We start from the raw sequence: 11,184 nt of genomic DNA on the forward strand, positions 1-11,184 counted from the left end.
GTTTCAGATGTTTCTGTGGGTCAGAGACCTGGGATTCCTGTAGGTTGGTCTTACCAGCAAAAAGCAAAGAGAAAAGGGCTCTCTCTGACCTCTGCTATATTCTTTGTCATCAGGTGCCCTGTGCCTTTCAGCAGCAAGCCCATATTTTCTCTAGCCTCTCCTTTGCTGATGACATATCTTTAGAAATCTCTTACTGCCCTTCACATCTTTTCCGGATTATACTTCAGGTCGGCTTTGGATTTCTTAACCTGCTCCCTACATGATTGAGCAGTGTCTGCATTTCCCATATCACCTTACCCTACCTCCACCTCATGAATATTTATTTTATGTCATTGAGTTTTTCAGAAGCTTCTTGCTTATTCATGCAGGCCTCCCGCCACGTCTCCTTGACTTCCTACCCGTGGGGATGGACCAGTCTTGAGTTTGTAGGAGGCAGTCCTTGAAAATCAGCCAGATCTCCTGGGCTCCTCCTCTCTCCAAGATGATATCCCGTGGGATTGCTTCTGCCCTTCTGTATTGTCCCTCCTGCAGACATCAGCATTGTTAGAGTCTCCCATGAGGACCTGGGCTGGTGAACAAGATATTTCTTCAAGTCATCCAAAAGAGGCCCGATGATCTTCTGCTTCTTTTTTATCACACAGTCTGAAGCAGACACCAACACCAATATCACTCGTGTTGGTCCACCAGCCAGCCCAGACCCATATGCTCACCTGCGTCATGGCAGAGCTCCATGTATCCCTGCTTCTCACTCTAATACAGGACAACTGCCCCTCATCATCATCCCAGCCTGCCCTTCCCAAAGAGCCTGTACAAAGCCACTGCAGCACTCTAGTTGTGTGAGTGTGGTTTGCCTATTACTTTGAGATCTCTAAAAATCCAGGCTCCATCAACCTGAAGAATTCAAAGGTGAGTGCTTCTCTTTTTTCATTTCCCTTTCAAACTGCATTGGCAATGAACAGAAAATCCATTTCTCAGTACCATTGCAAAATGCATGTGTTATGGTCAAATATGTCCTGTGGTGCTGTTAGTTTTGCAACAAAGAAATGTTTCTATCAGATGGTTCTTATCAACAAAATTAAATAGAAATGATAAATGGCTTACTAATATTTTTCTGTGAGCCAGTTTTTAAATGGGTCACATTGTTCTTCTCTCTACTAGCAACCTAAAATAGAAGTTATTATATCAACAGTGGTTTTCACATAATAGAACATCATCTGAAATTGAGTTTATGTAATGTTTTTCCTTGAAAATTAAGGCTATAGTAGCATAGTTATTGAAAATAATCATCGTTTACTTTTTATTTTTCTATTTAAAAGCAATATTCTTTACAGTAAAAATTGAACTTGGAGTTCTGACTAAAGAAAACGGTCCCTTGGTACAGACAGTAAGGAAAATGAATGCTTATGTTGACAGCATAGCATTATCAAGGCTTCTTTTCTCTCCATGGGCCAAATATTCTGCTAGAATATTTGATGCAATTCTATAGACTTCAGTGGGACTGCACCAATTTATATAATGGAGAATACAGGACCTTATTTTTTCCTTTTTTCTTTTTTTAATTTAGATTGAACTAAGTTGTAAAAAATAAGGGTGGAATCTAAGCAAAAAACCTGGCCAGCATTTTCTTTCAGAAATCTCAGATTTATGAGGCTATTTCTGAAAATCAAACAACGGTTCATTTCTCCCTGGAGTATCCTGCAGATGTGCAGCTGCTCTTCAGCATGAAGGAAAATATGAGCCTGACACAGCCTCCAGCACAGCCAGGCACAGGCGGCCCACCCAATGCACACAGGGCCATCCAAGTGCCACCAGCACCTCAGAAGGGGTGGAATGCTTGGGGAAAATGGAAATTCAGATGCGTGCAGTTGTTCAGCACAGCTCAGATTCATGTATCACCCCGGTGCTGGTGAAGACAGTCTCGCAATGCTGCATGCAGCTGCAGAGGACTGCCATTGTGAAAACAGATTTCCTTAGTCTTACGTAACCAGCTTCTGCTCCTGCTCAGCTCTCTGGTCAGGATCAGGGGGTATCTCAGGGTTCTGCTTCAGGGACCTGCGTTAAAATAGACCAAATGGTCAAAATTATTTGCAACCTTTAAATACACAGTAAGGGAAAATCACCACCTGCTGATTGGAAACTAAGGGCAGGAGAGAACAGAGTATAATACAAGGTACCAAATATGCCTTGTGCTGTGCACTGAACTCTTCAGGGATTTCCTCAGAGAGGTGAACTTGCACAGAGATCAATGAAAACCAGCACCTTCAATCTGTTTCCTATAAAAAAAATACCTCTGAGTCTTTCTCCAGTGTACAAGTCAGAGCTATCTGAAAGTCACAGGGAAATGAAGTGCTGAAAGGCTAAGAGTCTCATGCTTCTTTTTCTTTTTATATACTCCTTATTCCCTGAGATCCTATGGGAAGCATAGGGCTTCAGCACAGGGACAGCTGGAAAGATTCAGGGCTGTTAAATTAGTAGCTTGTTTAAATCCCAAGGCAAAGCAGTTGTGCTAAATTAATCTCTGAAGCCTCGTGTGAAATCTAGAGCCCCTGAGTGGTGCAGATATTTTGAGGTGATCTAATTGTGCTTGGAGAGAAGGGAGAGACGGGCACAAGCAATGCTGTGCTCTGCGCTGCAGTGGGCTCAGCACACAACTCAATGCAAAAAGCTGGCATGGGCTACACAGCCAGCACAGCGGGGATCAAAGATAGCCACATATCTATAGAAATGAGTTGCTGGACTCTCCATAGGATAGCAAGTTTGAAATGCATAGTAGGATGTGCACAGCAATTTCAAGAGCTCCTAGAAGTGGCATAGGGATGGAAAAGAGCAGGAAAGGTTGCTGCTGCCAATGAGTAGCCTGTCTCACATGACAGCTGCCTCTCATGGAAGATTTTCAGTTTTTAAGTAGGAATCTGAGGCACTCCAAATAGCTTTGGTTTATGAAATTCAGTCAGGGTGCATTCCCAGACCTGTCTCTCAAGAGAGCGAAGTACAGGGTGCAGGTGCTGCCATTTGACATTGGGAAGCAAAGCAAGAGCTCTTCCCAAAGCACAGACTACGGCTGGGCAGCAGCAAGCAAAAGCATCATTGGTGCAGTTCAGCATCGCTTCATGCATCTGACACTGAGGAACAATGTGGGGTGGGAGCACTGCGTCTGTTTTCATGCCCTGCCAACCTAATGCAAGCACTAAGAGTGCACGTGTGAATTCTCAGGGTACTGCCAATTCAATGACTATAAGCAAACAAGAAAGGAGCAGAGGAGACTTCCAACGTGCTGCTGACAAATATGAGTATTGCAATATGTTGGTAAATTCACCTTCACTGGGTGAATGGCACCGATACACCGGGAAGGACTTTCTCATCAAATTCCTAAGATTACACTTCTGTTTTTATCTATTTGCATAAATGGAAGAAAACATTTTTAAATGTCATGCTTTAGCAAGAAAAGTAAATGAATAAGCATTTTTGTTTGTGACTCCTTTAAGATGTGATTGATCACTGTCCCATTGCCACAGGTCAACCTCTGCCATAGAAAACTCTAGATAATCTTCAGCTGCATTTCCTAAACAATTAACAGGATGAACAAGGCAAAGATAACAATGCACACTTTATTTTCCAAAAGCGGTTGTCAGAAGGAAATGGATACCAAGTGAGTTAACTCATTAGAGCATGAAAGCACACTTGGAAATGCAAAACAGACTGCCTGGAATGATTTTAATCTAGCACAAGGTTGATAACCTTGTTGAGGCATGTCAGTATCGTAATCTAGTGCTCCTGTTTCAGAAGGGTTCATGTGTGTATATTCTGGGTTTTGACCCTTAATTACATGACTAAAACACCCTATGTAGGAGCTACACGCATGTTGTGTATTAACCACAAGGGCTACATTCACATGCATGGACACACATACAAACACCACACATGTGACATATGAGCACTTCACAATACAAACAAAAATTGCTATTATTTACTTGCTGAGTTTAACTGGTAAAAGCGACAGGCATGTTGTATATATGTTAAATACATTCTGTCCTGATCTGAAGGGAGCAAGGTTCTCTCATGCCTAATTTATAAAATCATAGAATGGTTTGGGTTGGAAGGGACCTCTAAGATCATGTAGTTCCAACCCCCTGCTATAGGCAGGGACACCTGCCTATATGACCAGGTTGCTTACAGCCCCATCCAGCCTGGCCTTGAATGCTTCCAGGGAGGGGGCATCCACAACCTCACTGGGCAACCTGTTCCAGTGTCTCACCACCCTCTCAGTAAAGAATTTCTTCCTAACATCTAGTCTAAATCTGCCCTCTTCCAGTTTAAAGCCATTTCCCTTTGTCCTTTTGCTACCTGCCTTTATAAAAAGCTCCTCCCGACTTTCCTGTAGGCCCCCTTCAGGTACTCAAAAGCTGCTATAAATTCCCTCTAGAGCCTTCTCTTCTCCAGGCTGCCCCAACTTTCTCAGCCTGTCATATGACCAAGAACAAAATTCTCAGAAATTGGATTTTACCGTTTGACAACCACAAGCTCTCAACAAAGCCTAATTTTACCCGCTAAACTTCCACCTATCTCTCTTTCAAAATGAAAGGACTGTACTTCTGTGAAAACTGTGGAACTGTATTTCGTATACCAGATACCACTACAGCATTGCTAAAATAATACAGACATTTATAGGTCATTAATAGGGTATACTTAAGAGTTTTGCTTCTTTTTTATTCATCATGGGACAATACGCTATAATTAAAGGACTTAGGATCTATACTACAGAAACATTTCCCATCACATGTATAACACAACTTATACTATGCAGAGACAACAGACAGACAAAGCAGTTGAGGGTATGTCTTCACATAGATGGCAAAGGTGCAATAATACTTCTGAACATACAAAGCATAAGCAATTCAAGCAGCACCGTGTAACATATGCTTGTCTGAGAGGAAGATGAAAAAGGCAGGAGGAAGGCTTAATTCATCCTATGTATCTTATTGTAGATAACAAAACACACATAACAGGGGTTGTGAAGCACGCGTACATTGAGAAAGGGCAGCCTTCATCAGCACCAGCTGCTGCACATTGTGAGCTCTCTGATGGCTGAGGTGGAAGGTCGCTGCCACAGACTGCAGCATCTCTGCCCACATCCAGGCTATGCTCACTCTCAGCTTCTGAGAGTTATGGGGAGAGGTTAAATGCTTTCGTGTGAAGCCTGTGTTTATCCTGGTGGCACAGAAAGAAGAATCCAGTTAAAATCAAATTATGTAGCTTCCTTCTTTGGGAGGAAATTGTTACTGCGCAATACGGACTAAAATAAAAGTCCATGAATCAGTGGTCTAATTTCATTTTGCAGTGATGTTATACAGTATGTAGGGCCCAACAATATATAATGATAATCATAATGAAAGCATGTGAAAATTGACAGTGTATAAAAATATACAGTGTCTTCATCAAAATCTTGTTTGTTTTCATGTAAATGGTGGTTGTATGAACTGGCTTAGCACAAAGGAGACATTCTCTCATCTCAGAAATATCAGCTGTACTGGAAGGAGGTAAATGAGCAGATCAGTTCAAGAGACCATGCCGTGTGGTCACAACTCTTCATTCAGTATTTGGCTTTATTGTGATAATGACAGTTCACCATAGGAGGTGTTGAAAATCACTTTTTTAAGCTGTATTGGCCACTCCGCTATAGCAGGATTTGCCATGTCCATACTCACATACGCATGCACACACAAATAAACTTAAGCTTTTTCACTATGTATCAAAAGTCTTTAGGCAAGACCCCAAGCTGCAGCATTTTGGAAACCAAAGATACAGGTGTTTGGTGGAGGCCATCTTGCAAATTCTTGCCGAAGAGATGTGCTATCCCAGTTCAAGGTGAGCTCCTTGCGTCCTGCCAGCTCTGCTTACAGAGTCCAAATCATGCATGTTCTCTTCCTTTCTTTTGTTCTGGCCTAAAGCAGCTCTCTGAGATCAACCTTGTTCACACAAACATCCCAAAGAGAAATGCTAGATTTAGCTGACAGATGCATTAAGTCTCTGTTGTCATAGAATTCCCCGGTGTCTTTTCTGCACCAGATGTCAAAGAATGCAAATCTGCAGCTGGCTCTGGTGTTCTCCAAATTCCCTCCTTCACAGCTGTTGCTTTCCACGTCCCCATACATGCAGCCAAATTCTCAGAAGCAGGAGCAGACCCCGGATCCTTATATTGATGTGAACATACGTTTGTTTATTTGCCTGGAAAACGTCTGTTTGAGTTGAACAGCAGTGTATTGGTGAGGGTATATTTGAGCATGCTCAGCCACCCGTTTTGGAAGCTGCCTTGCTCTTCTTTCAAACATAATCTCTTTCCAAACAGGTGCTCCGGAACTGCTGTTGTCTCTGAATTTCTCTTTGCAGTTAAATAGGACTCCCACTGTGCTGAGCCCTCCTGGGCTCTGTGGAAATAAGAATCATAACCATAGTAATACAAAACAAAAGACATGTAATCATGAGGAAGAGCAGAACAGCATTTCTGCAGTTACTGTGAGGCCTTTGCTGGCCACCCCAGAAGCCCCTCAGGAAGGGAAGCTGTACCCTGGTACTGTAATTATGGCTTTAAAATTTTATTCTTCCTGGTGTAAGTATTACCAGCCTGCACAGCTTTTTAAATGCAGTCAGTGAGAGCCACTAAAATGGTATGTCTGCAAGAACTGAATTGAGGTGAACTTTTTTCTTTCTTTCTATTTAAACAGGGGGGGGGGGGAAAGTCTGAGATGGGATGTAAGGATGATAGCAGCACCCACATTTGTTTTCCTGGGCTTCCTTCAAATGAAATCAGATTTGCAAGTTTCACCTCCTGTGGCCTCAAGTGTTACTTAGATTTCATTTCCATAAATGAAGATAGCATGCCTATAGAGGCCTTTCCTCCCCCCTACCTATGCAATGAGCTTCAAACCACTAAGTTCTCAGTTGGGGAAATAATAATTATAATCTTACCATGAGTTTGTTTACATAAACTTTGGACTTTCAGCCCAGCCGCTAACCTATACTTGAAAAAGTTTGTCCATCTTAGTATTGTGACACCTCACTGTGTTTAGGAGGGATAAGATTTCACAGGATCACAGAATTACAGAGAGGCTGCAGCTGGCAGGGACCTCTGGGTCCATCCAGCCCAAACCCTGCTTAGGCAGGGACACAAAGAGCAGGGTGCCCAGGGCCATGTCCAGATGGCTTGTAAAGGTCTCCAAGGAGGACACTCCACATCCTTTCTGAGCAGCCTGGAAGAAGAAGCACTTACTGATGTTCTGAGAGAGCCTCCTCTGTACTATTTGGTGTACATTGTCTGTGGTACCCCATGAACAGAACCTGGCTCCATCCTTTTTGGACCCTCTCTTCTTATGTACTCAAATCACAGGTCTGAATTTGAATAAAGTCCAGTTAGGACATCCAGTATAAACACCTGATTCCTAAGGAAAGTATGGCACGTACTCTCTGTACCTGTGCAGCAACAGTAATGAAAATGTTAAATACACTTTTGAGCAGACTAGTAGTATTTATTAGCTATTGTTATTACATACATATCCATAATATCCCGTTTTCAACATAGACAATAGTATCAACTTAGAAAAGCAGTGATTTATGATAAAGAAATAAACAATGTCTGCTGATTTTACAATAAGCAATGGCAGAATATTCACCTATCAGATAAGATGAAAGGAGGGAGAAGAGTTTAAAAAAAACTTTCTTTGAAGTGATATGACCCGGCACAAATAGCCTCAGTGACATTTTAAGAGCAAATAGTCCCACCATTAAGTACATGTACTTTATGTCATCGAGGGAACCTGTCACAGGTTCAGCTCGATCTGCCCAACCAAATGAGCTGGTACCTGGGGTGGCAGAGCTTGCATTTAATTCTGAGCTCCTGAAGTTAGTCGTGGGTATTTTTACAAGTATCACCAGGTTGTGTGTACTTATGTATTTGACTTCAAGTAGCATTCCTGTGATAATATCCTAATGAAGTGTTTTATATGGTTAGAAATGTTTCTACCAAGTTACATTTTCTGCTTAGCAACTCTTTTCCTGAGAGAACAGAAGGGAATTATTACTAAGGCAAAACTAACTATTTCTGAATTTGATAAAGAAATACAAGTTCAGTGGTTTAAAAAGCTATCAAGAGATGACATTTAGAAATGATATTTTGTAAAAGGAACAGTAAAAATGTTGAACAAATATTGAAGAAATGGTAAATGCTGATTGCCTGCACCACCAAAACCACGCTGAATCTGAGAAAGTTGAGTCCCAAGGTGTGAAAATCATCAGGAAAACAAAGTGCCAGTTGTGTCCAAAGTAAAGCACGAGAGGTAATTTAAATACCAACTTCTGGTTTGCACATGGAACAAATAAAGGACATCTGTGCAGAAAAAGCCTCCTATCAAAGCCTGCCCCCTACCACTCACACAGCAAACAACGCACCTGCAGAAAAGGAAATGCCTGTTTTCCTACTGTGTTGCTCTCCAGGAGTAAACACATGGCTGGAGATCATTACCTCTGCTGACTTCTGTGAGTCCCACACAGATGTAGGACTTAGCCCCACAGTAATGCTTTGGGGAACAGGGCCACTGGGAACAGCCATCACTCATTCAATACATGCTGTATACAGTTCCTTTGGATTAATTATATGGTACATCTGCTTTATGTTCATTATCACAGAGATTTATCTCAGAAGCAACGCCTTCTGCTTGGAAAAATAAATGCTTCTTCTTTGCTTCATTACCTAATAGCTGGAGGAGTCCATTATCCTGGGAAAATGTTTTTGTCCACTTAGACTGACTTAAATATTTTATGACCATTTTCCTTTCTAGCTTTCACCATACATACAACAAATACATGACAGACACAAGATGTGAAGTCATCACCTACATATATAACTTAGCATATACAATGAATTCTCACCTATTTCCACTTAGATTTTTTTTATAAATTGCACTGTACTATAGTGCTTCCATTGGTTATTTGCATCTACTTTACCCTGTCAATGCTTAGTCTGACTACAGTCAGTCTATGTTATATGGATTCCAAAGCAGATTTTGGGTGGTACAGCTTTTTTAACCCTACTTTCTGGAAGGAGATTCCAGTGTTTGAATAGGCCTTCAGTTACTACTTCTTCTCTGTGAGGACTGCTGCAGGGAAATCTCAACACAGTACTTCTGCTGTGAATGGTAGAAGATGGTAGAAGACTTTACTATTAAACATAATACATTTTGTAATTCTGCACGAGTACAAACAGCTTGCATAGTCCAGGTACTCCAGGTACATCAGCTAGAAGCAGAGAGAAAGAGAGACCCAAAGGCATCTTAGAAATGGACTGATTGAACATAACCCTGAAAACTCATTCGCACTGCCTTGTTTTGTTTTGCCTCTGTTTTCAGGAACTCTGATGTAGGAATGATGGCAGTAAAATCACCTGCATGAATCAGCTGCATGGAAACACCCAGGTGTGTACAAGGAGATCAAACCAAGTTCTATGCACTCTAATACATAAGCGGGTTCTGCTCCCAATCCTGAACCACTGATTGGCCACCATACACTTTCACCTAAGCTCTTGGAGAAGATCCCTGTTCAGCCAAGCTGGCCTTCAGCCCCACCTGTATGACTTTGTACATTAAGGAATTGCTTGGTAAGAGGTGGTACTTAAAAAGTGGCCAGCACTGGTGGACCCCAATGGCTTCAGAAGCAGTTTTCATAGGGAACTTACCAAATAGTTCCCTGAGCAGCATGAAGTCTGCTTTCCCCGTATCCAGTGTTAATGTGGCAGTTTTTCTCCTATCACCAAAGATTGCATGTTTACCAATCTCATGGTCACAATGGCCAAGACAGCCTCCAGTTACCATTTTACCCATGAGACCTTCTCCACTTACAAGCAACAAATCTAGGAGGACACCTTTCCTAGTTGACTCCCTTGGTATCTGTAACAAGAAGTGCTACCAAAGACATAAGATGATTTGTCTCTGTGGAAGATCTCAGTCTTATCCATGAAATCTCCCTCTTTGTTATAGTGGTCTGAAGCACACATTGGTATTGAACATTTCAGGATCTCCTCCAACGTTTGTGAAACAGTTACATTTACTATGTGCAGAATATAAATGACACCAGTTTTGAAAGGTCAAGGTATGAAATATGTTATTGCAATACATTTACTGTACCCACTAACTCTCACCATCTGTACATCACAGACATCACTGACATAGCACATTTTCTCTGGGAAAAAAAAGAAAGTTCTTCAGAATACAGTATTTTCTCAGAATCTTTCAAGCTTTAGAAGTTTGTTCTCTTTCCAAGGGACAGTTGCAAGAGAGGTAAGATTTAAGGCCACATCAGAGCTGGGTAAGTAACTTTTTGGGTAAAGTAAATGAGCTCTGGGGCACTGAATCTTGGGAACTTGGAGTAATATCCACTCATAAGTTCAACCAGAAACAAAGAGTGGTGCAAATAAAAAAGCCACAATATTTAAGTTCCGCGTTTTTGTTTTCAATGAAATTTCTTAATCTGAAAGCAGGATATTTTGCTATGATAACTTTTAAATAACAACAACAACAAATTGATATCATGTTTTTAATACCACTCTTAACTACTGTTTGCTTATTGTAATAAGTTAATCAAAAAGTCTTTGGAAAGTTCCAATATATACTTCCCCAAATCCTCAGACTGTATATATTTTTTTCTCCTCTAAACAAAAATGATTGTTCTTCAGATGACTTTCTCATGTTCTGCTGCTTGCACTACAATTGGATTTAATTTTTAGAACATTTTCTGAAATATGCCTTAAAGATAATTCATTTGACCTAAATAGCATCTAAATCCCTGAGTCTGTTGCCTCCTATTGGCCAGCCCAAAGCCCTCAGAGACAGCAAAATCTTAACTGCAGATTAACTTGTTTGAAGGTGGTCCTAGATTTATTGTAATTCATTACATTGACCTTTAGAGTATATATAGCAACTAATACAGTACTTGACATATGTTTTTGCTTAGTTGTTCATATGGCTCGTTTGCATCTTTGCTAAGTGAATAGGAATATTCAGAGGACTATTTTCTGAGACTGTTTATTGAACCACGACACTGGGGAATTTTATGTCATGAGCGCACGTTTCTTATGTGAGAGGAATACAAAGATGCTATTATAAAGAAGAATGGAACATATCCAAGTTACATATTCAG

The 11,184-nt window shown here is 41.1% G+C and overlaps 1 long non-coding RNA gene across 1 annotated transcript; it reads left to right on the forward strand.

Annotated features, from left to right (window-relative positions):
- The first annotated feature begins 311 nt into the window (after positions 1-311).
- Positions 312-10,240, forward strand: LOC116652961. Its single transcript, XR_004306229.1, has 2 exons — positions 312-906; positions 9,399-10,240. It is a non-coding gene; the product is annotated as an uncharacterized LOC116652961 (long non-coding RNA).
- Positions 10,241-11,184: the final 944 nt, after the last annotated feature.

This window comes from Coturnix japonica, chromosome 2 (genome assembly GCF_001577835.2).
Source record: "Coturnix japonica isolate 7356 chromosome 2, Coturnix japonica 2.1, whole genome shotgun sequence".
Lineage (NCBI taxonomy): Eukaryota > Metazoa > Chordata > Aves > Galliformes > Phasianidae > Coturnix > Coturnix japonica.